This window comes from Macaca nemestrina, chromosome 8 (assembly GCF_043159975.1).
Source record: "Macaca nemestrina isolate mMacNem1 chromosome 8, mMacNem.hap1, whole genome shotgun sequence".
Classification (NCBI taxonomy): Eukaryota; Metazoa; Chordata; class Mammalia; order Primates; family Cercopithecidae; genus Macaca; species Macaca nemestrina.
The window spans coordinates 55,475,180-55,498,759 of NC_092132.1; the positions used below are offsets into that span (position 1 = coordinate 55,475,180).

At 37.1% G+C, this 23,580-nt stretch overlaps 1 long non-coding RNA gene across 6 annotated transcripts in view; it reads left to right on the forward strand.

Annotated features, from left to right (window-relative positions):
- The window catches only part of LOC139355621 (uncharacterized), a 77,012-nt gene that overhangs the window by 33,178 nt on the left and 20,254 nt on the right, over positions 1 to 23,580 (forward strand). For 3 of the 6 annotated variants that reach the window (XR_011606392.1, XR_011606395.1, XR_011606396.1), the window contains 5 exons: positions 4,480 to 4,536; positions 16,058 to 16,111; positions 16,206 to 16,325; positions 19,242 to 19,496; positions 20,759 to 20,922. This is a non-coding gene — a long non-coding RNA (uncharacterized lncRNA). The remainder of the gene's footprint in view (positions 1 to 4,479; positions 4,537 to 16,057; positions 16,112 to 16,205; positions 16,326 to 19,241; positions 19,497 to 20,758; positions 20,923 to 23,580) is intronic. The other 3 variants (XR_011606393.1, XR_011606397.1, XR_011606394.1) reach the window with 2 other exon arrangements.

The window sequence follows — 23,580 nt, forward strand, 5'->3', positions numbered from 1 at the left end:
AAGATGTAAAAGGAAGAACAGAGGATCAGCTTTAGCCATGAACACAGAAGAGTTCTTCACAGTATGATGTGAGTTGACAGGGAAAAGTCCCTAAATATTTTTTATCCTTAAAAAATTGAGCTAAGTTCTAAGTGTTCATGCTGGGGGTTAGACAGTTTATTCCAAGTGGCTAGGTGGGGGTAGAAGATGCACCTGTGAATGAAGTGAGCAAATACTGTAGAAGCCAGCCAAGGTGAAAACAGCAAATAGGGGGAGGGTTCACAGGTTACCCAAAATCAAAGGGAGCAAAAAGTGAACTATCAAACTGAGGCTACTGAACTGAGAAGCTGGGGCATAGAGAATTGACAGGGGCAAGTGAATTGGGAACAAATAGGAAATGAATGGGAATTCCAGTGGGTAATTTATCTTCTAGAATCTGAGTACTCGTCTAGACCCTAGAGATCTCAGATACTTATTTGTATCTTGCTTTCATGAGTGGCCTGGGCTATGGCACATGGATAGTTTGTCCTGACATAAAGTGCTTCAGTAGAAGAATCCTAACAAGAGTTTTATCCCTTTGGTTTAAAGGATGTGAACAGAATTCTGTTAAAGTGTAAATATGCCTGAAATAATAGCAAGAGTGACACAGAAGCCTTAAAACTAAATGTATAGTAGTGTTTCTGTCATTTGTAAAAACTTATTGTACTCTTCAAACTGATTGAAATTTATTGTATATAAATTACGCTCCAATAATTTCAATGAGAAAGTCAGGTAACAGAAGATAGCATCTTCAAATTGGAGGAATTTTAACTGTGAGACAGTCGGACTAAATGGTTTGCAACTCTGTCTCCTTAACTTGATCTCCTTGAGATTTTTCTCAAATCAATTTCTATCCATGCAACACGTTTAGGAATGTACTTCTCTCACTTTTAAACATGTTTCTCTCAGGCCGGGTGTGGTGACTTATGCCTGTAACCCCAGCACTTTGGGAGAGAGAGATAGGCCGGTCGCTTGAGCCCAGGAGTTCAAGACCAGCCTGAGCAACATGGAGAAATACAGTCTCCACACACACACAAAAAAAGCGAAAATTATTGAGACACGGTGGCATCTGCCTATAGTCCTAGATACTCACGAGGGTGATGCAAGAATATCACTTGAGCCCTGGTGGTCAAGCCTGCAGTGAGCTGAGTTAGTGCCACTGCATTCCAACATGGGTAACAGAGCAAGACCCTGTCTCAAAAAAATGTACGATAAAAAATAAAATAATAAAAGTTTATCTTTTTTACTTAAAAATATTTTTATGATGATGATAATAGTTGAAAATTAGTAAATTTTACCAAAATTAGGATGTTTCTTTACTTTTCCCTGCAACTTTCCCTCCTTAGATGTAACCTTTTTTTTTCTTTTTCTTTAATTTTTTTTTTTGTTTGTTTTATTTTAAAAATAAAGACAGGGTCTCACCATGTTGCCCAGGCTGGTCCTGAACTCCTGAGCTCAAGTGATCATCCCGCCTCAGCCTCCCAAAGTGCGAGGATTACAAGCATCAGCCACCACACCTAGCCAGATGTGACCATTTTTAACAATTCAGTTTCTATCCTGCTATACCTTTTGTTGTAAAATACAGACATACATTATTTTTTTAACCATATTGTATCATAACTAACACATTATTCTGCAACTTGCTTTTTTATCCAGATATCCTTACACTACTTGTATATCTACTTCATTATTTTAAAAGTGTGAATTATATTCTAATGAATGTGCCACAATTTATTTAATCTGTCCCCAACTGATTTAATTTGTCCTTTTATAATTTCAACACTGCTGTTAAGAATATTCTCGAACATATGGCTGGGCACAGTGGCTCATACCTGTAATCCCAGCACTTTGGGAGGCCGACAGAAGTGGATCACCCCTCTGAGGCCAGGAGTTCCAGACCAGCCTGGCGAACATGGCGAAACCCCTACTTTACTAAAAACACAAAAATTAGCTGGGTGTTGTGTCATATGCCTGCAATCCCAGCTACTCGGGAGGCACAAGAATTGCTTGTACCTGGGAGGTGGAGGTTGCAGTTAGCCAAGATCATGCCTCTGCACCCCAGCCTTGGCGACAGAACAAGACTTTGTCTCAAAAAAAAAAAAACCGGGCGCGGAGGCTCACGCCTGTAATCCCAGCACTTTGGAGGGCCGAGGCAGGCAGATCACGAGGTCAGGAGATCGAGACGATCCTGGCTAACATGGTGAAACCCCCTCTCCACTAAAAAATACAAAAAATTAGCTGGACCACGTGATGGTGGGCGCCTGTAGTCCCAGCCCTAGGGAGGCTGAGGCAGGAGAATGGCGTGAACCCGGGAGGCGGAGCTTGCAGTGAGCCCACATAGCGCCACTGCACTCCAGCCTGGGCGACAGAGCCAGACTCCGTCTCAAAAAAAAAAAAAAAAAAAAAAATTGTCAGACATACATCCTGGCCCACTTGAGTTAATATTTCTATAGGATACATACCAAGAAATAGTCCCAATAGGCCAAAAGGTATTTGTATCTTGACTTTTTAAAATAGGTACTGTTTTATAGTCCCAAAAATAGTAATACATATTTTTGTAGGTACTAATTCACAAATCCTGGCCTCCATTGTGATGTTTTGAATTTTTGTCTCATAAATAAAAATGGTATCTTACTTCAATTTGCCATTCTCCAGTCACTAGTAAGATAAAATGTTTTAAATATTTACTTAACTATTTGTTAGCAATTTGTATTTATGTTCCTAGACTTGCCTGGTCATACCTGTGACTATCATTAGCCTTGTCTGTGGGAGCGATTTGTTTATAAGGGATATGAATCATTTGTCTTACATATTGGAAGTATTTTCTTTAGGTCTTGTGTCTGTAATTTGGAGATCAGAATTTTGCTTGGGTACAGAGGAGAGTTAGTATTTAGTTACAAATTGGGAATGTAATGATTAAAATAAACTATAAAATGCTTCAAAGTTAGAGCGACCTAAGTTTGAATTCTCTCTGCCATTGACTGCCACTGTGATTTCGCTCTAAATACTTGGCCTGAGATTCAGTTTCATCTTCTGTTAACTAGGGATAATAATACCTACTGCATGAAATTTTTATTTGATACGATGTGTGTATTTGGCCTGATTCTATAGATACTTAATAAATGAAAGCTTAAATTATTTTATTCTATATTTTTATTATTATATTCTCTAGAACCTCCAGATCTTGCTTCATCTTAATTTAAATCCAGCTGTTATTCTGACAATTAAAGAAACACAGTTTTAGAAAAACTATGACGTATTAGTTGTGAAGGGTGTGAGGGTGAATCTGTTGTAAGTTCTTCTTTACTATAAATACCTTTTAAAAGGCAGACTGTTTTTTGTTTGTTGGTTGGTTGGTTTTTGTTTTGAGACGGAGTCTCTGTCGCCCAGGATGGAGTGCAGTGGCGCAATCTTGGCCCACGTAACCTCTGCCTCCCGAGTTCAAGCTATTCTCCTTCCTCAGCCTCCCGAGTAGCTGGGACTACAGGCGTGTACCACCACACCTAGCTAACCTTTTTGTATTTTTAGTAGAGACAGGGTTTCACCATGTTGGTCAGACTGGTCTCAAACACCTGACCTCAAATGATCTGCCCAGCTTGGCCTCCCAGTGTGTTGGGGTTACAGGCATGAGCCACCGTACCTGGCCAAAAGGCAGACTATTTTAATGTCAAAATATGTCATGTTTAACTATTACCTCAATAATATTATACTTTAACACTGCTGCTATAGCATTAAGAAGCACATTATCATCAACAAATATTTCTTATGCACCTAATTCGCACAAGGTGAAAGATGTGTGTAAATTTATATTTAAGTAATCTTTCATAATATGAATGCTTTAATAAGTTTTTGTATTTTATATTACCCTATTTTCATTTCCTAATGTATTCTATATGTAATATAGAATTTTAAAATATTTTAATATAATTTAAAAATTTTTAACTGTTTGGCCACCATCACACTTCACTGGTTTGTAAATTTATATAACACCTTTGAAGAGTAATTTGGCAATACACTGTGCTTTGTTGGATCTAAAACGTCATTGATCTTGTAGGGGCAGCAAAATTCCACCTCCGTCTTCTTAGGGTCCCAGCTGAGTCCAAGAATTAAATTGACATAAGACAGATCAATAGGAGAAAAGCATGCAAAATTATTTAGTACAAGTTTTAGGTGGCATTGGAGGTATCATAAACAAAGACCTGAAGAAACACAGTCACTTAAAGAATAGTAAGTTATGAAGAAACCATAAATTATTTGGGGAGATAGAAGAGTTAGTTTATCACGTTATGTGTAAACTTCTTGCTCTTGATTTTGTACTTGAGGGTAAAGATGTTGCATCTTTTACATGGGAATCTCATCTGCTGCTTTTAAGAAACAGCACAAAGATCAGAGTACACCTACTGTTTTTCCAGTGCCTTTAACTTAAATAGCCAGTATTTTAACTACATTTTCCTCCCTCAGGAACTTCCCTAGAAGTTATTAAAAAGCTGAATCACTAGCTGTGAAGATAAAAATCAGGTGAGTAGCAAAATATCTGCAAAGGGAGAGAAGAACATTAATTGGAGCAAGCAGAAGATAACAATTCTAAGTATATTGTCCCAAATCTTAATGGATCAGTCTTAGTTATGAGAATAGTTCAGTCCAGTTAAGCAGCTGTATCTCATTTTAGGAGGCAGTGTTGTAGGTGGGCTCCCATCTAAGTTAGGCCTCTAGATGATGTGAGCAAACAAGTGTTATATAGGAGGCATTTCTTTGGGGGGGAGAAAAAAAGGAAAAGTGTAATAGTTGGAGCAAGTTGTAAACCCAATTTTTGAGTCCAATGGGCAGTAAGTTGAGAAGATGTTTAAATGCTGGGCTCTAAGCATCTTTAGATCGAGGAGTGAGGACAAGTAGTGGCAATTGTGATGAATTTCCTGGTTTGTAGTCTGAATATCTCTGGTAATGCCATTGGGTGTTCTGATGAACTTTCTAAGTGATCTGTATAGCAGCAGGCATGAAAGTTGTTCACACATGATCTCATAGAATGATTTCTCTGAAGTTTATATCAGGTTGTCCATTTCAGCTTTCAGGGTCTTAGGAAAAGGGCAATTTTAACTTTTTAGTGATTTCAAGTCAGAAGGATGGGAGAAATTTGGAAATATTAATTTGGAGAGTTGTAGTCAAATATTAGAGGAAACTAGTAATATGAGTATTTTGAAAATAGTAATATTAATAACAACAAATATAGCTCAAAGAAGGTTAAATATAATTTATTATTTAACAATGCATATCATGTACATTTAGCATACCAAATAAGCCTAGTTTAGGATCTCTCTTTTTAGAAGGAGGAGGATAAATGCTTTTGAGACATTTCAGGATCCCATTTTGAACACTTCTGGTCGGGTGCAGTGGCTCGTGCTTGTAATCCCAACACTTTTGGGAGGCTGAGGCAGGTGGGTCACTTGAGGTCAGGAGTTCGAGACTACCCTGGCCAATATGGTGAAACCCCGTCTCTACTAAAATACAAAAATTAGTTGGGTGTGGTGGTGGACACCTGTAATCTCAGCTACTTGGGAGGCTGGGGCAGGAGAATCGCTTAAACCTGGAGGCAGAGGTTGCAGTGAGCTGAGATTGTGCCACTGCACTCCAGCCTGGGCAATAGAGTGAGACTCCCTCTCAAAAGAAAAAAGAAAAGAAAAATTTGATTTCAGAAAGTTGTCAAAAGTGTCAAAATGTTTAAACACTTGATTAAAGAGGATCACAATTAACTGTGAAACCATACCAGAGTAACAAAAGATTTTAAAGGCAAATATGGAAACTTAAAAAAGGTTGTAGGGAAAAGCTTAACTTCTTTAACAGAGAGGGCTCAGTTTTTTAAAATTGTTGAGACCTTATAAAAGACAACATGAAACACAAGAAATTATTTTGAAAAAACACAAAATCTTTGTTTTGTAGGCAAATTATTTAAAAGGTAAAATGGTTTTATAATTTTCTTATCAATGTCAGACTAATCTCCAAGTAAACTTTGTTCTTTTAACAGAGAAAACCAAATTCTAGTTTTACATCAGTTTACGCCTTATATTAAGGCTTATTCTAAAAAAACTTGTAGTAAATTCATTCAATTTACTCAGCTTGATTATATAAGATTTCCTGTTTTGTTCTCTTTTTGACTTTCTGTATTCTTTCAGTTTTTATCTTTTATTCATTGATTCTTTCTGAAACAACCTTTGAAATACCTCTAAACTAAAGCAAAATTACTCTTTCCATAACAAAAATATATCTTTTATATCTTATAACTTTTCTTACCAAAAATATCTTATTTTCCTTGTGTACTTTGTATACAAAGTTGTTTCCCCTATTATTTCTAGTAATTTTGAGTATATACATTAATTAGATTCTTAACTCCTAGTGACTTTAGTTTCTAGTGAGAACTCGGAAGCAAGCATTGTCTTTCATAAATCAGTGAATATATTATTTCTTAATTTATGGAAATAAATGCTGTCTTACAGCACAATTTGTCAATGTGGCACAGGATATGTTTATTAATAGACCCAAATATTTTTTGTTCCTCTGTAACAATAAGTCAAACATAGACAAACTTATTTTCAGCAATTAATGTTTGAGTATTATATTTTATTTGGAAATGATCTAGACATTCCATGAATATCCATCATTTCAGTTAATATAACTTAAGGTTTTAAGTCACTGAAAAGATTCTGGAAACTATGTTTAGGTAGACATGGCTTATAAAACATATCAGTGTTGAAAAGTTTATTTATAAACTGTTCTATTTACATTTATTAATTTACTTTAACAATTATACTTGAATTGTTTGTGAACACTTCATGAGACATTACATATCATCATTAACTTACTGTTTTACTGACTGTTTTTATCCTTATCTATATATATTAGGCAAGTATTAAACACTATTGAAGTAAAGCACCTACGAAGTTAAACATTCAGCCTTTCCTTTTTCTGTTTTACTGTCATGCTCGACATACATTAGGTAATTTACTTTTATTGTACATTTTATTCTTATATTGAATTTATAATTTTACAATCATACATATGTAAGATTTTTTATTAGTAAATCCAGGTAGAATAAGTTGTATGCATTATATTTAATGTTGACAGTTCTGAAGGTATGCCTGCTTTAATTAAACCACTAACCTTAAACTAGCTTTTTTTTAAACCAGGGATTATCTCAGATCTCATGACCTTAAAGAACATTTAGGTTAGTTTTTATTTGTCCTGAGATAATACTTTATGTAAGCACTTATTTTCTTGCTTTAAAACATATCTTCCCATAGGTAACAATAGGACAGTTTTGGTGGTATTTTTCTTTGTTTGTAGAATGAGAGCTATCCATAAAAATACTTTCAGTTAAAAAAAAAAAAAAGCAAATCTACTAAATAATTATACCTACTTTAATTTTGACTAAAAACTATTAAGCTTTTTTTATGGCTTAAAATCAGGAAGTCTTTTAATCTTAAATGCAAGAATGCGTTCCAAAGAGGGTGCAAAAGATGCAGTCCACCTCAAGATCCAAAGTTACTCCTAAAAATAGCCTGAGAAAGCCAAGCCCTCCATTGTTAACAAGGCATGGAAGGTTGAGACAATTAAGACAAATTCTCCTGAGAGATGGCATGGTCAGTCACACTAAGAGACACTTTGTATTTTTGACACCTAGCCAGTGGGCTAGCTGAGCCGCCTGATGCAAGCTTAACAACTTGCACCCCCAATGCCTGGCAGAGAGCAGAGATAATATTTTCACTAGTCACAAAGCTGAGCTCTCAAGACATAAAATAAAAGGAGAATCTTACTGTGAATTTGCTCCTTATAACAAATAATACCAAAGAGAAACAAGGAAAACAAGGACCATTCCTGAAAGTGTGGATCAATGACCAAGGAGTAGCCAGATCCAAATTCAAAAGGGTCACAATTCAAAGAACTGATTTTTCTTCTGCCAATCTGAATTTGGAAAGGAAGGAATAAGGAAAATTTTTTTGTCTTCCTCTCTCAACCAGACACTATAGACAGAGACCCAGGATAACTGACTTTGTTAAGAATTCCTGCCTTCTGCCAGCTTTTGTCAGTTCTCCCAGGATCACCTCCTCAGGCTCCAGAGCAAGTGGAGCAACCCAGTCTTGTTTGCTTGTTTGAGATGGGGTCTTGCCTTGTTGCCCAGACTGGTCTTGATCTCCCAAGCTTAAGTGATCCTCCCACCTCAGCCTCCTAAGTAGGCATTCCTGTCTTTTAGATTCCCATCTTTATTCCAAGAAACCGTAGAAATGGAAAAACTTTGCCACCATCCTCTTAGGATCCTGGCTGAGTCTGAAAATTAAATCGACATAAGATACATCAATAGAAGACAAGCACACAAATCTATTTAATACAAGTTTATATTGCACTGGCATCTTCATAAAGACATGAAGACCTAAAGAACCAGTTAAGTGTCAGTTACTTACATACTGAATTGGACAAAGAATAATTGTGAAGACGCAACTAAATTATGTAGGGAGCTTCAAAGATAAGAATTCTTTTAACAGGTCTGTATATAATTCTCTTGGTCTTGACTTCTTGTCCTTGAGGATAAGGATGTTGCATCCTTCACGTGGGAATTTCATCTTCTGCATTTAAGAAACAGCACAGAGTTCAGAGTGATCTTTTTGCACCTGCTGTTTTTCAAATGCCTTTCACCTAAATAGTCAGTAGTCAGAATGTCATATTTTTTTAACTCCTTCAATTTTAAGATGCAACTTTATTTATCACTAAGGAAGAACTAAAGCTGCCGGTACTTTAACACAATAATTTCTTATTTATAATATTTGTTTTATACTTAGTTATTTTAGAATTCTTTAGACATGAATTTTTATTATTTATATTTCTAATGCATGTATAAAACGAAAAATATAAGCAAACAACTTTATATTCAGAATCCAAATCTCTGTGTTACTCTTTTATTGGAGTTGTTTGTGTACACATTTCTCTAAATAATTTTGTCTCCTGTGCTATCAAGGATAAAATGTTATGTCTTTCTTTCAGTGAGAGTGGCTAAATCCCAGTATGTAAATTTTGAAATGTGTGTTCCTGATCTTGCCAGAAGGATGTCAATAGAAATTTCTGAGGGAATAGCCAAGACTGTTATTTCTTCTTCAAATGATCCCCTTTAGAGTTTGTGAACCAAAATGTGGAGGGGTACTGTGATCCAGTTGTTGCTACCAGGTGTACCCACTGAGTTCACACAGACAAAGGCAATGAAAACTACTGCCTAGCCAAAAGTGAAATTTAACAGCATGGGTTGGTTGTATGTTGCATTACAGATTCAGAAATTTAAAAATATTTTAAAAAGTTCATCATAGAAGTAATGAAATACAGTTTGTAATGTTGAATAAAATTTTCAATGACATATAGTTTGATCTTCTTGCTAGCAACCATCTTTTGCTAGCAACAAAAGATTCTTAGAAACAATCTTTTTTTCAATATAATTGTAGTAACAATGTTACTTATATTTGAAGAAAATAAATATATTCTGTATGTCTGACTATAGGAGAATGGTTAAATAAGATGGGGTAGATTCACACAGAATTCTAAACAAGTGTACAGATTTGCATGGTTTCAATTATATGAATTAAAAAATGCCCAAGCCTTACAGTTGAAAAAAAGATAGGAAGAAAACATATCAACGTGTTATCTTTATCTGTGTTTGGCATGGTTTGATATTTGTTTTTGCTCTTTACCTTCCAGTATATTGAATTTTAAAATTTTCTTTTTAATTTTTTTAATTTCTAAAAGTATATACTACTTTTATTGTTAGTTTAATATTTTTGATGTTGTATTATTATTTAATGAAAACTACAACCCCATATCGTGTAATACAGTTTTAGTTATCTAGATTTTCCATTGTTATATGCTGTAGGAATTTAAATACCTTGTAGATAGGAACGTATTTGTCAGGATGTTTAATATTTGTATTCCTTTCCAAGATCTTTAGCTGGCTGCAAAGTGTAATTCTTTCCGAAATGTAGAATATAACATTTCATTCTGAAAACATCACTGCAGATTAATTAGTTCAACTTCCTTTTTAGTTCCAAGCATTCTCTGTCTCTCCATGATTTAGAAATAGCAAGGCATGTTACTAAAGTATCACCTACTTAGTCCTGTGAATGCATAAACAATACAGACTTATCTAAAATAAATTTTGTCTTTAACTTTCCAATGACATTTTCACGAGCTCAGATCTAGTAACTTCTCTGTTAACATTATCACCTTTCTTGTGTATAACCCTAGATTATATTTTGCAAAACAGTAACCATGTGTTTCAGACAATTCTGATTTCCAATCAGTTATTTTATCCCCATAAGTACATTAATCTCATTTTGTGCCTTGGAAATTCCAAATCCAAAAGCCATTGAAAAGGAAAGAAATATGAGATTTTCTTTGAAATCAAAATACCTAAATTTCTATCCTGACTTTGGGGAATGAGGCAGTTTTATGAAGTTTCAGGATTTCAGCAACATCCATATTCAAACACAGATATGGAAACACATATCAAAGTTTAAGAAAATGTTTCTTTTATTTACACTCTATTATTCACACTAATGTTGCCTCCCATAGTATCTGAAATAACTAAACAATCGTATTTTTCACATATATTCAGTTAAGGAAAGGATGTTAGAATCCATGTGGTATTGGAATATGGGATCATTGGACTTTGTCATCTTACCTTTGTCATATTATCTAGCAGTGCTACTGGGAAAGTTACTTATATTCTCCCAAACTTGGCTTCTTCAGTTGTAAAACAGTAAAATGATAATATTTACCAGAGCAAATAACAGGCCTTTGGGTGGATCACTACAATTTCCCTCAACTACAACTTGATAAAACATTTTCTCTTTATAGTCTTATCAGTTCATATTCTTTTGTTATTTCACCTCTGATCTAGAAATTCCGGAGAGGGTACAGTCCTTCCAGGCCTTGTGATTCTTCACAGTGTGCTGTGTTACATAACAGAAACATGCCTCATGAGTAAGATAAAGGTTTCCAAACTGGTTTTGCCAAAAAGTGTTTGGGGATACTTTGTGTGTGCCATCTGTAGTTGCAGATACTGCAAAGTCAAAAACGCTTGTAAACATGGTGGTCAGGGCACTGTCTTGACTCTTGGAACAGCTGTAGGGAGATTCTTCATAGCCATAACTCAGCATGTATTGCTGCTTTTAAATGTGTAGGAAGTGATTTATAACCTCTAGATAACTAACATCTTATACATTGAGCTTAGGAGTGAAAGTTGTAATAGCTTGTCAAGCTCACTCAGTGGAAATAAAATTTTACTATGTAGTTTTCTTTTAATCTGTATTTTTCTTCGATGGAAATACGAACTTCCCCAGATCTGCCAATGCCAACAATAGAATGAACAAATATCCAGGACAAGCTGCTGCTGAATAATATTTTGGGTCATAAGGAGTGTCAGAAATCACTCTGATGTCTCTCCATCTATTAGATAAGCCACTGAAAGCTATACTTTACCCAACTCAAATCGTTTCCAGGAGAAAATATTTTAAAAGTGGGAAAAGAAAATGCTTGGTTTTGCAAAATAGTTTACTTTTAATCTTATTTTAGGTGTTCATTGACATTGGCTTCAGGGTTCACATGAATCCACTTTTATTTCAAAGTGTTTCATGCATCTCCTCCAGCACCTCCCAACCCCTAAAAACAGGTTAAGAAACATTGGTCCTATCTGAATAGGGGCCCCCTGTCTGACTGGGAGTTGATTTTCCGAGTCAGCAGAGCCGAGGGCAATTATCTGGAAGTGATGCTGCCTGCATTGGCAGCCTGTACCGAGTGGGCTGGACCCACTTCAGAGTCTGATTATACCAAAGACAAAGAATTGTTGGCATCATCAGTTCCCTGAACAAGCAACAAGTGGGCATTCCATTCCAGGGTGGACTGAGTGACCTCATGATCTTTCCCCAACTGTGAGAAAGTTACTTGTAGCTCAGCTATTAGGAAACAAAGAAAGTTTTATATTTTGTGAAAACTGTAGCTTGACAGAGATTTTTTTATTTCGTCCAAAGTTGTATTGATTGAGAAAAACTAAAAATGTCTTAAAGTATGCTTTGTTTGAAATATTAGATATATCTGTATACTCAAATTTTTTTAAATTTGTTAAACACTTATTGAGCATTTGCTATGTGCCAGGCACTTTGTTAGGTACGCGAAATCCAAAAATGAATAAGACATGCTGTCCTCAGGGAATATGCAGTTTACTGGACAGACATTTACGTATTAGGTATGTTATATATATATATAAGACAAGTTCAGTCGCTCTGATCATTAGAATAATATCTACTAACACAAGGAGGTGGAGTGATACAGAGGAAATATCAGGAAGTTAGAATCCCAGAGACCCGGTTTTAAATGATGACTCTATGTATGTTAGCAAGCCATGTGAATTTAAGTTATTTGGTCTCGCTGAGTCTCAGTTCCTCATCTTTAAAATGAAGCTATGACATTTTTCTGATTGTGCTGATGTAAGGATTAGACATACTATTTGTAAAGGGGTTTAGCATACTACCTGGCACAGAGTGAAAGATCAGAAAAGTTGGTCTTTTATTAATGCTATTACTTTAATAACGATAATATTGGTTAGTGACCCCTTCTAGGGTAGGCAAAGTAAACGTTTAGGAAAAAAGTTCCCTAAGCCTTGATTAAATACCTTACTTTTGAAGAATACATTACTTTTCTATATTTACTAAGGGTAAATAAGGCAGAGTGTTAACTAAAAAGATAGCATAAAGTCAGACAGATATTGTATTTCCAAAAACAAACGTAGTGTCAATGTGTGGTAGTAATGGTTAGAGAACTAGACTAGGAGTTCTGGCTCTGGTTCTAACTCTGCCTCACAGTGACTGAGAGAAGTTGGGCAAACCGCTTAATGGAATAGGGCCAAGGACCTTGGGAGGTGTGGGACCTTGGGAGAGGCCATCAGCAGCCTCAAGCTCCATCCAATCTTAGTGAAATAGTGTATCTGCTATGCAATGGTGTCTGCAAAACCAGTTCTCCAGCTTTCTGGCCAGGTTGCCATGCCAATGCCCTACCTGCATGTAAGATCCGGGGCTGCCACCGTCATCCTACTTTTACAATCTCAGTTTCTTCTTCTGTAAAATGAAAATAATGCCAGTCCAACTACTTTAAAGGGTTAGTTGAGAAGATGAAATTATATACATGCAACTATTTAAATAAACAATACCTTTTACTAATGTTTTCAACTCCTAGCCTCCCTGAGTCTACGTCACTGTGGGGTGGGGGCTGCGTGTTAAAAGGGCAGACTCCTGGGTCCCATCCTTGACCTGCTATATGAGAATATTTGAGAATTGAGCCTAGGTTTCTGCGTTTTAACCATGGCCCTGAAATGATTCTTATACACATTGAGTTAGAGATATTTTGCCTCATTCAAATGTGTTATATAGTTACAATTAAAATATTGGATTGCGACCGGGCACGGTGGCTCCTGTCTGTAATCCCAACACTTTAGGAGGCCGAGGCGGGTGGATCACCTGAGGTTGGGAGTTCGAGAGCAGCCTGACCAACATGGAGAAACCCCGTCTCTACTAAAAATACAAAACTAGCCAGGTGTGGTGGCACATGCCTGTAATCCCAGCCACTTAGGAGGCTGAGGCAGGAGAATCGCTTGAACCCAGGAGGCGGAGGTTGCGGTGAGCTAAGATCGCGCCATTGCACTCCAGCCTGGGCAACCAGAGTGAAACTCCATCTCAAAAAATAAACAAAATAAAATAAAATGTTGGATTGCACATGGAAAGGGATTATCCTCAGAACTAAAGTTTGGAAACAGTAAGTGACCTGCCCAAGGTTACTTATGACGTGGTACAAAAAGGACCCCAATCAATCATCTGTAAATCTAGCTCTCTTTCTACAACATCGAGTTTTTTTAATGAAAGGATTATATGAATAAAAAGAGATAGCCTGATGAAAAAATCACCACTCCATGCTAGATATTGGCAAGCAGTGGTGGGTCTGAGAGCCTGGCAGGGATGGTTCTCTAAGGATCAGACTAAAAACAGCACCTGGTGGAATCTCAGCACCTGGTGGAATCTCAGCACCTGGTGGATCTCAGCATCTGGCTGCTACTTCCTTTTTGTGTTCTCCTCTAGAACATGTGTTCCCCGGGGAAAACGAACAAATACTGAGAAAATGGGGAAGTTCTACTTCATGTACTCTTCTAAGACTTCAACCTCAGTAGCTTAACTTCCCAGCACAGATCCCAAACTGTGTGCCTTAGCACCCTCAATGAACTCACAGGGGATCACAGTGTTATTTGTAAATTCCAAGCTGAAAATAGTTCAGTTTTAAAATTAGATCATGCTAATCATCCTGTAATATTTTTGCGAGGTTGCATTTTCAGTTGTTGCTGAAATAAAAGCAGTTGCTGATAAAAAGTAGTTACTCTTAGAAAAATCCATGTGTAACCAGAAACTGAGGGTGGTGGTGTCTGAGTTTTGAGAAGTTGCCCAATCCCCAGCCAGCACACACATCCCCTCAGTAAGTAATTGAGGCCCTTTAAGAGCAAAATGACAGTATAATTTTTTCTTTTATTTATGTTTCTGATTTTTTTCAAATGGCCATTACATTGATAAGACATAAGAATGTATTTGTCAAATTAAATTGGCCCTAACTACCTAATAAGCCTACCTATTAGGTATTTCTTTTTTCTTTTCTCTTTTTCTTTTTTTTTTTTTTTTGAGACAGAGCCTCACTCTGTCATCTAGGTTGGAGCGCAGTGGCGCGATCTTGACTCACTGCAACCCACACCGCTTGGGTTCAAGCCATTGTTGTGCCTCAGCCTGTGAAGTAGCTGGGATTACAGGCATGCACCCCCAGGCCCGGCTAATTTTTGTATTTTTGGTAGCGACGGGTCTCACTATGTTGGCAGGCTGGTCTCAAACTCCCAACCTCAAGTAATCTGCCCACTTCGGCCTCCCAAAGGGCTGGGATTATAGGCGTGAGCTACAGCACCTGGCCTATTAGGTATTTCTTTTGGCCTGAGGCATATGATAAAAATACTGAGACACTAAGGGTATCACAAAGCCATATATTTTGGGTACTTTTGCTTTGGAAGAGGAGTTGGGTGGGGGTAGCGTGGGGAAGAATTTCATTAAAATTTTAAATGCATTTCAACAATTTTTTTCATAGAGAAAACACTCATTTCTTCTAGCATTAGAGGTAGCAGTCAATAAGCTGATGACCCAGACATTCTGGGTCCTCTTAGCTATAACAGAATTACATGGGGCTCAGGTTGCCCACCTGTGCTCAGCTATTTCTTCCTGGCAATAGGAGATAGAATCGTTCCTGACTCATCTGCGATCTATCCCAAACCTTTCCCAACTTCTTGGTATGCACCTCAGACAAAGATTGCTAGATTCAGCTGTATCTGATTGGAGGAAGCAAAAAGAAAAGGAAACACTGCTGTCATTCTCCCCTCTCCTTGCCATCTTATCAGTACAGATGTAGAGGAATCAAGCTTCTTGGTCTTGAGGTTACTCAACATAGAGATTATCTAGCATTTATTACATTTCTTTTTCTGGGACTTTGTCAGTTTACAGAAATCTCTTGCAATATTTTTCAAGAAACAAAAAGCTAGGGAAGAATTTATTTCATATGTCAAGAATCCACCACTGAATGGAGAGAGGCTGCCATGGGTGGGAAATGTAGGGTGCTCAGTGCAGTGCAGCTATGTAGAGGACGAACACTAACTTCTTGGCTGTCTTTCTGGCTTCTCATAACTATCTCATTTTGTGTGATAATAATGCCTACCTCAGGGGGGTTTAAAAGGGCTTAATATATGTAAAACAAGTGATAGCACAGTTCTCAGCATTTTTGAAATGTCCAATAATCGTAGTAATTACATATCTTTCGAAGATTAGTTATCAAACTTTCCTGGGCCTTAGCTTTCATGTTGAACTCTACCTTATAGGTAGGTGTATTTGTTTTTGTTTTGCCGGGTGATTGTTTGTTTGTTTGTTTGTTTGTTTTTTGACAGAGTCTTGCTCTCAGAGACAGAGTCGTGATCTCAGCTCCCTGCAACCTCTACTTGGTGAGTTCAAGTGATTCTTGTGCCTCAGCCTCCTGAGTAACTGGGATTCCGGACATGCACCACCAAACTCGGCTAATTGTTTTCGTATTTTTAGTGGAGAGAGGGTTTTGCCATGTGGGCCAGACTGGTCTTGAACTCGTGGCCTCCTGTGATCTGCCTACTTCGGCTTCTCAAAGTGCTGGGATTACAGGCGTGAGCCACTGCGCCTGGCCAGGTACGTGTATTTGTAATATCAAGAAGCAGAGCTTACGTAATGTCTTAAGCTTCAAGAAAGACAACTTTGTCTCTACCTTCTTCTAAAATGAACTATTTTGGCCACTTGTTGCTTGGCTTCCTGCTGCATCAGGAATGGCCTGGGAGATGGGGCGTCCTATAGACCTCACCCTGCACTGTGGAAGAGTTGGCCAAAAGCCTCCCTTCCCACATGTAGTTCTCGTTCATCCTCGCCCCACGGTGTAAGTGATGGAGAAGTCATTTGCTTTCTTTCTATCTCTGCTCTTCATTACAAATAAATACTCAATGCACACTTTCTCCAGCACATTTCTGGGATATTTTCTTCTGTGTCTTGGCTCACACTCAAAATTTCTCTTTTCCCTTCTCTCTCTTTACTCTCTTTTTCCAAAAGTTATGCATTTTATTCATGATACTTTTTCTGATCCATCCATCTTAATGGATTCTTCCTAATCTGAAATCTCTTCACACTTATAGTCACTTAGCACATATTATATCATATAGTGCAGTGTCTTTCCCATTTTTTTTTTCTGTTTATAGTTCATCTCCTGAGTCACATTCTCAGCTCCAGTTCTGGCTGTGTGACACTGCAAGTTGGTCTCCTTGAGATTCACTTATCTCAGCTGTTAAAATCCAGGATAACCTGAAATGTCTCTGCCTTTTTTATCCCTGTTGTACAGAGCCTTAAGTAAATTCTCAACAAACACTTCAGATTGATTACAAGGGCTCACTGTGTATGTTATATACTTGAAAATGCACAGATGGAAGATACTATATAAAATGTTAGCTATTATTCTAAATTAATTCTATTCATCTGTTGAGTGTGTTATTTCCCTCAAAACTGACTTTGTTACACTGTGTTTTGCTAAAATTAAGTAAAAGCCTCTTTTTTTATATTCTTAGCATATGTTAGATCTAAAGGAAGATATAAAAGATTATTAATCTTGTTGATGAAAGGCTCTAACATGCTATCAACTAGAGGGTCAGTAAACAATAACTACTATTACAGATAACATATATCCAGTGCTTACAATGTGTCAGGCAATGTTCCATGCTCTTTAAATATATTAACTTATGTAATCTGCAAAATAACCATATAAAATAGGTAGCATTCTTATCCTTGCTTTATAGATGGAGAAACGGAGACATCATTTATGAGACTTCCCTAAACTTAGGTCTAATGTGGTAGGCTGAATAATGGCCCCTCAAACATGTTCATATCCTAATCCTCAGAACCTATGAATGTTACCTTACATCTTAAAGGGGACTTTGCAGGCGTGATTAAATTAAGAATCTTGACATGGGAAGATTATCCTGTATGTACTATCCACGTAGGCCCAATATAATCACAAGGATTCTTAAAACAGGGAGGCAGGAAGATCAAAGATGATCAAAGAAGGAAATGGGCCAGTGGAAGTCAGAATGATGTGCTTTGAATGTGGAGGAACAGGGCCATGAACCAAGGAATGCGTGCCATCTCTAAAAGCTGGGCAAAACAAGGAAATAGGTTCTTCCCTGGAGCCTCCAGAAGGAATGCAGCTCTAACAATGCTGTGGTTTTATCCTAGTAAGACTCATTTTGAACTTAAGGCCTCCAGAACTGTAAGAAAATTAATTTGAGTTGTTTCAAGCCACTAAGTCTGTGGTCATTTGTGACAGCCGCAATAGGAAACTAATACAACACACATATAGTTAGTTCTAAGGGACTTTAGTCTGGAAGTAGAACAGGCTGAAAAATATTCTTCCTGGAAATGCTAAAATAAAGGACTTACTAAAAAGTGATAAACTTAAGGGATTCTAGCCAAACAAAAGAGCTCCACTTGAGGAGTCATTTCCAGACCTTGCTCTGTTACTGGCTAGCTCTCAGATGCTGAACAAATCACCTTAGCTCTTAGAGCTTAGTTTTCTCATCTTTAAAACGAGGATAGTGGCTGGGCATGGTGGCTCATGCCTGTAATCCCAGCACTTTGGGAGGCTGAGGCAGGCGGATCACCTGAGGTCAGGAATTTGAGACCAGCCTGGCCAACATGGTGAAACCCCATCTCTACTAAAAATACAAAATTATCTGGCATGGTGGCAGATGCCTGTAATCCCAGCTACTTGGGAGGCTGAGGCAGGAGAATCTCTTGAACCTGGGAGGTAGAGGTTGCAGTGAGCTGAGATAGAAGCCACTGCACTCCAGCCTGGATGACAGAGCAAGACTCTGTCTCAAAAAAAAAAAAAAAAAAAAAAAGGAAGATAGTCTACTGGTGTAACTGGGTCATTTATGTGAAAGTTATTTGAACAGATAATATATACATACTCATAGTACAGAATTGAAAAAGTTTACATGAAAAGTTGTTCTCTCACGCCTTGTCCTTCAAATGTCCAAGTCCCCTTCCCAGAGACAGTTGTTACCCATTCTCTTAAGTGTTCTTCTAGAGATTTTCCATGCATTTACAAAGGTATACATATGCATATTATTTTTATTGCACAAATGATTGCACCTTAAACATACTGTCCTGCACTTTGCTGTGAAAATGACAAATAACTTGGGGATTATTCCATATGATTTCATATTAGTGTATACTGTAACTCATCATTCTTTTAAATAGCATATTCCATTGTTTCTCTTTACCAGACCGTATTTAACCTGTCCTCTGTGGAGACGTATAGATTATTTCTGGTCTTTTGCTAACGTAAACAAAGCTACAGCATATATCTTGTTACATGTTACTTTGTATGTGTTTCGTATATCTATAGAGTAAATATATGAAATTCTGGAGTTAAGGTATGTATTAATTTAAAAGTTTAATAAATATTGTCAAATTATATTCCCAAGTGGTGTATTCTAGTTATCTCTTGCTATATATTAAACTACTGCATATTTAGTGACTTATTATTATCTCTCACTGTTCTAGGGGTTGATGGGCTCAGCTGGGTGATTTCTGCATTTGGATGGCTGCTGAGGGAAGAGTCATCTGAATACCTTTCCCTCACATGTTAAGCACCTGGGTTAGAACAGCTATGGAGTGAGAACAAAAAGTTTTCAGCCAGCTTTTATTTACCTTAAAATAGGACTTCTTTACATGCCCACCAGCATGTCCCAGACATATCACAGAAGCTGTGAAAAGCCACAGACGTAAAGAGGCCATGCAGAGAGGAACAGTGGCCAGGTAATGTCTATGAACAGATGATCAGTGACCAGAAGGACTTCTTCAATGCCTTAGCCCTGTGTAGAAAATCCCTAAACTATGACTCATCAGGAGGTGAGGTGACAAGAAGTAGAAACCCTCAATATAAATTTCTGCCAGCCCTGCAGAATAAGGGCTGTGAATATAGCACATTAAATCATGTGGTAGACTTCACTGGTCTGCATACACTCTGCTCTAAAATATAGAAATATTTCCATTTATTCAATAAGTGTTTTATTTAGTACATATTTTTTTGATAGTCACTGAAATAGCAGACATGGTTTCTACTTGTGGGACTCTAACAGGCCAGGAATTAAATAAATCATCATACTATCACCTGCTTAGTTACAATAATGAAAAATACCATGAAGGACAAGTAAAAGGTGTGCTGAGGCATTATAACAGAGACCTAATCTAGACCAGGAGCTCAGGTAACCTCTTTGACAAAATGATACTGAGGGAGAGAGGCAGCTTTTCAGAAAAAGTGCCCAAAGAGAGGTACACTTTTTACAATTTTGAAGTCGATGAGGACAGTGATGGAGTTGGACTATGTTTCATAAGAAGTTGTTGTGGAAATAACATATTTTTCTTTTGAATTAAAAGGTTTAACCGCTAAAAACTAGAAATTTTAGTTTAGCAAATGAATATGGAAGAAAATAATACAAGTGTCTTGCAAAAAATGCTTCTACAATAATTTTTTAGTGATTGTTCTAATAGCCCAAATTCAAAACTACCTAAATATCCCACGGTAGTGAATTATTTAAATAAATATGGTACAAATACCCAGTAGAGTATTATTCAGCTTTAGAAATGTGTTTGTAGGTAATTGATTAATTGATTATACGAAAAAGAGCTGAAAATAATAATATCCTATTTTATGAAAAAATTTAATACAGAGATGTATGTTGACATAGAAAATCAGATAACTAAGATTACTTCTGAGCAGTAAGGTCATTTTCTTCATTTAGCATGTCTGAATTTTCTAATTTTTCTCCAAAGTTTTGTACCAAGGGAAAAAATGAGAAGAGTACATCTTAATTTTAAAAAGTCATTAAACCTGTAATATTTTGCCTGGATATAAAAAGTCTTGGTGGTAGGGGTCATAAGACCGGGGAAAAGAAGGTGGTAGCTGGGGAGGACTTGTGTCCGTGTTTATATTCAACACCTTCCCTGAGAACAAGAAAAGATACTTTTTAACCTTCTGCCAAAAGGCAGAATCAGAATAAAAGTATGATGTTATACAGCAGGAAATTCCACTTCTGAAGAAGAGTTTCTCTGGCGGAAGCAGAGACATCCAATGGGATGAGGCTGCCTGAACACAGGGTGGGATCCCCTTCTTGCTATGTGAACAGCACAACTGCCCTAGAAGGCACAGGGATCAGAGATGGCATGAGGGACTTCTGTGTAGGTGAGTGGTAGACAGCTGCTCTGGAGTTCTTTCCAGATTTTATGTCTGTGATTTCATGAATTTCAACACCTCCCCTCAGGCCTTGCACATAGCCATGTTTGGAGTGTTTTGAGGCTCGTATTTACTGGCTCTTGGCTGGGAAAGTAAAAAGGAATGCCTGGATCTCTTATTTTTATTATGTTTTAACTTCTTCACTAGAAATCAGGCTTATGAAAAAATATGTGATGTTATTATTTTAATTTTATTTACAGGCTCATTTGATTCAATTATTCTCGTGAAAACTAGTTCCATCTTTTATTTTTGTTCCAAATCTGTCAGCTCCAGGACGTGGCAAAGGTTTACTGTCTTTTAAACATCTCATCTAAGCTTTTTAAAGAACAGCTTGAATCCAAAGTTCATGGCTTTTGGCCATAAGGAGTGGCGACAAAATAGAGGTCTCCCTTGCACCCTTGCTTATAAAAAAAGGCATCTATTGTAACAAGTATACTTATAAGAAGTTCACATGTAATAATGATACAGATTTAAAGGTGGAGAATCTCCTGAGGTTCAGATCTTGTTCCTGTGGTTACTCTGCTGTCTGACCTGCATAGACTCTCCCACTGAGATCTCTGTGCTGAAGCATATTTCAATCATCGTGTTCTAATCTTTATTCCTCTGTTCCATCTTGGACCATTGCAGAAAGCATGAGCCATTTTGGAGCTGCATTCAAAGAAGTGTATGTGTTATTTTGACAGTGGCGCCACAGAGACGAACCATTTATTCTTGCTACAAATGGCGTGAAAAGCATGAGAGCTAATGTATTCAGTCGCTTTCAGTTTCTAGGAAAATAATGCTGTTAGTTTCTTTAGAAGCTCCTCGCACACAGCACAATGGGATACAAACTGCTGTTTTGATTGCCAGCAGGGTGGACTCTTTTAGAATACAAATTAAGTGCTGAGCTCCCCCTAGTGACAATAATATAGCTACATTTAAGTACTTTAATACCTTCGCATACTTCGGAATTCAATTCAATTATGTTTAATTCTGTTAAATTCAGTTGCTTTCATTTCCCCTTCATTTTATACAACAGGTATTTATCAAGTCAGAAATTTTGCTAAGGAAACATTTAGTAAAACTGTAATTCTAAAGGATCACTAAAAGTAGAAATTACAATAACTGAAAATACTTCGTGTGAATACAGCAGAGTGTGAAAAAGACAATATTCAAGCTCTATTAGTTTGCGTTCTTGACTGCCATCTCCTCAGTCTCCCCACTCCACTGCAGCCTCTGGTAACCTTCATTTTACTCTCTGTTTCTATGTGTTTGTCTTTTTTATACTCCATATATAAGTGAGATCATAAGTGAGGTATTTGTCTTTCTGTGTCTGGCTTATTTCACTAAACATAATGTCTTCCAAGTTCATCCATGTTTTCACAAATGACACGATGATAGGGTTTGCACTGTGTGGAAATTTTCTTTATAATTCATAGAAGATTATAGGTCATTGAGTATGACGTTAGCTATGAGCTTGTCCTATTTGACCTTTATTGTGTTGAGGTACATTCCTTCTATACCTAATTTTTTGAGAGGTTTTTTTTCCTAATCATTAAAGGATGTTGAATTTTGTTGAATAACTTTTCTGCATCTGTTGAGATTATCATATGGTTATTGTCCTTTATTCTGTTGATGTGATATATCACAGTTTTTGATTTTACTTATGGTGAACCATCCTTGCATCCCAGGGATAAATCTCACTTCATCAAGGTGAATGCTCCTTTTAATATGCTGTTCAATTTGGTTTGTGAATATTTTGTTAAGGATTTTTGCATCCATGTTCATCAGGAATATTGGCCTGTAATTTTCTTTACTGGTCTTTGGTATCAGGAAGACGCTGGCCTTGTAAAACAAGTTTGGAAGTTTCCCTCCTCTTCAATTTTTTGGAAAAGTTAAAGAAGGACTGGTATTAGTTCCTCTTTAAATGTTTGGTAGAATTCAGTAGTGAAGCCATCAGTGGAACTTGTTTACACTTTATATCACTTAATCTTCACAACAACCCTATGACATAGTTACTATTTTCATATTATAGATGTCACAACTATGGTACAAAGAGGTTAAGTAACTTTTCTAGGGTCCCACAGCTGGAAAGTGACAGAACTAGACGTTTGAACCCAAGGAGCAGAATGCCAAAACCTTTCCCACTGACCCTTCTTGTTTCCCCCAAATAGTATTTCACTGAGTTCCTTGAGAAACATTTGATGGAATGCTTTCAGTATGCTAGACTTGTGGTGGGTTCTGTGGATACCTTGGTGTGTAGGACTAACTATAAAGATGGAGGCCAATAGATGGTTATGGAGCAATGTAATAGGTGGTGGTAGAAGTCAACATAGGAGCTTAGAGAGGAGACTGACTAGAAAAAGCTTCTTGTAAGTATTGATAACTGACTTCAACTCTGGTCAGTGTGTAGGGATCAGCCAAACAAAAAGCTAAGGAAAGTGCTTTCCAGGCAGAAGCTGGATGTCTGAAGGACTGGAGGCTCTGGAGAGCAAATTTGCTGAGATAATGAAAGTGATCAACATGGTATCAGGGACTGGGAGAAGAGAGGGAAACTGCAAAGCTGAACAGGCCAACACTGGATATCAAAGAGTCTCTTTCTTTAATATTTTTAATGTTTTCTTGTTT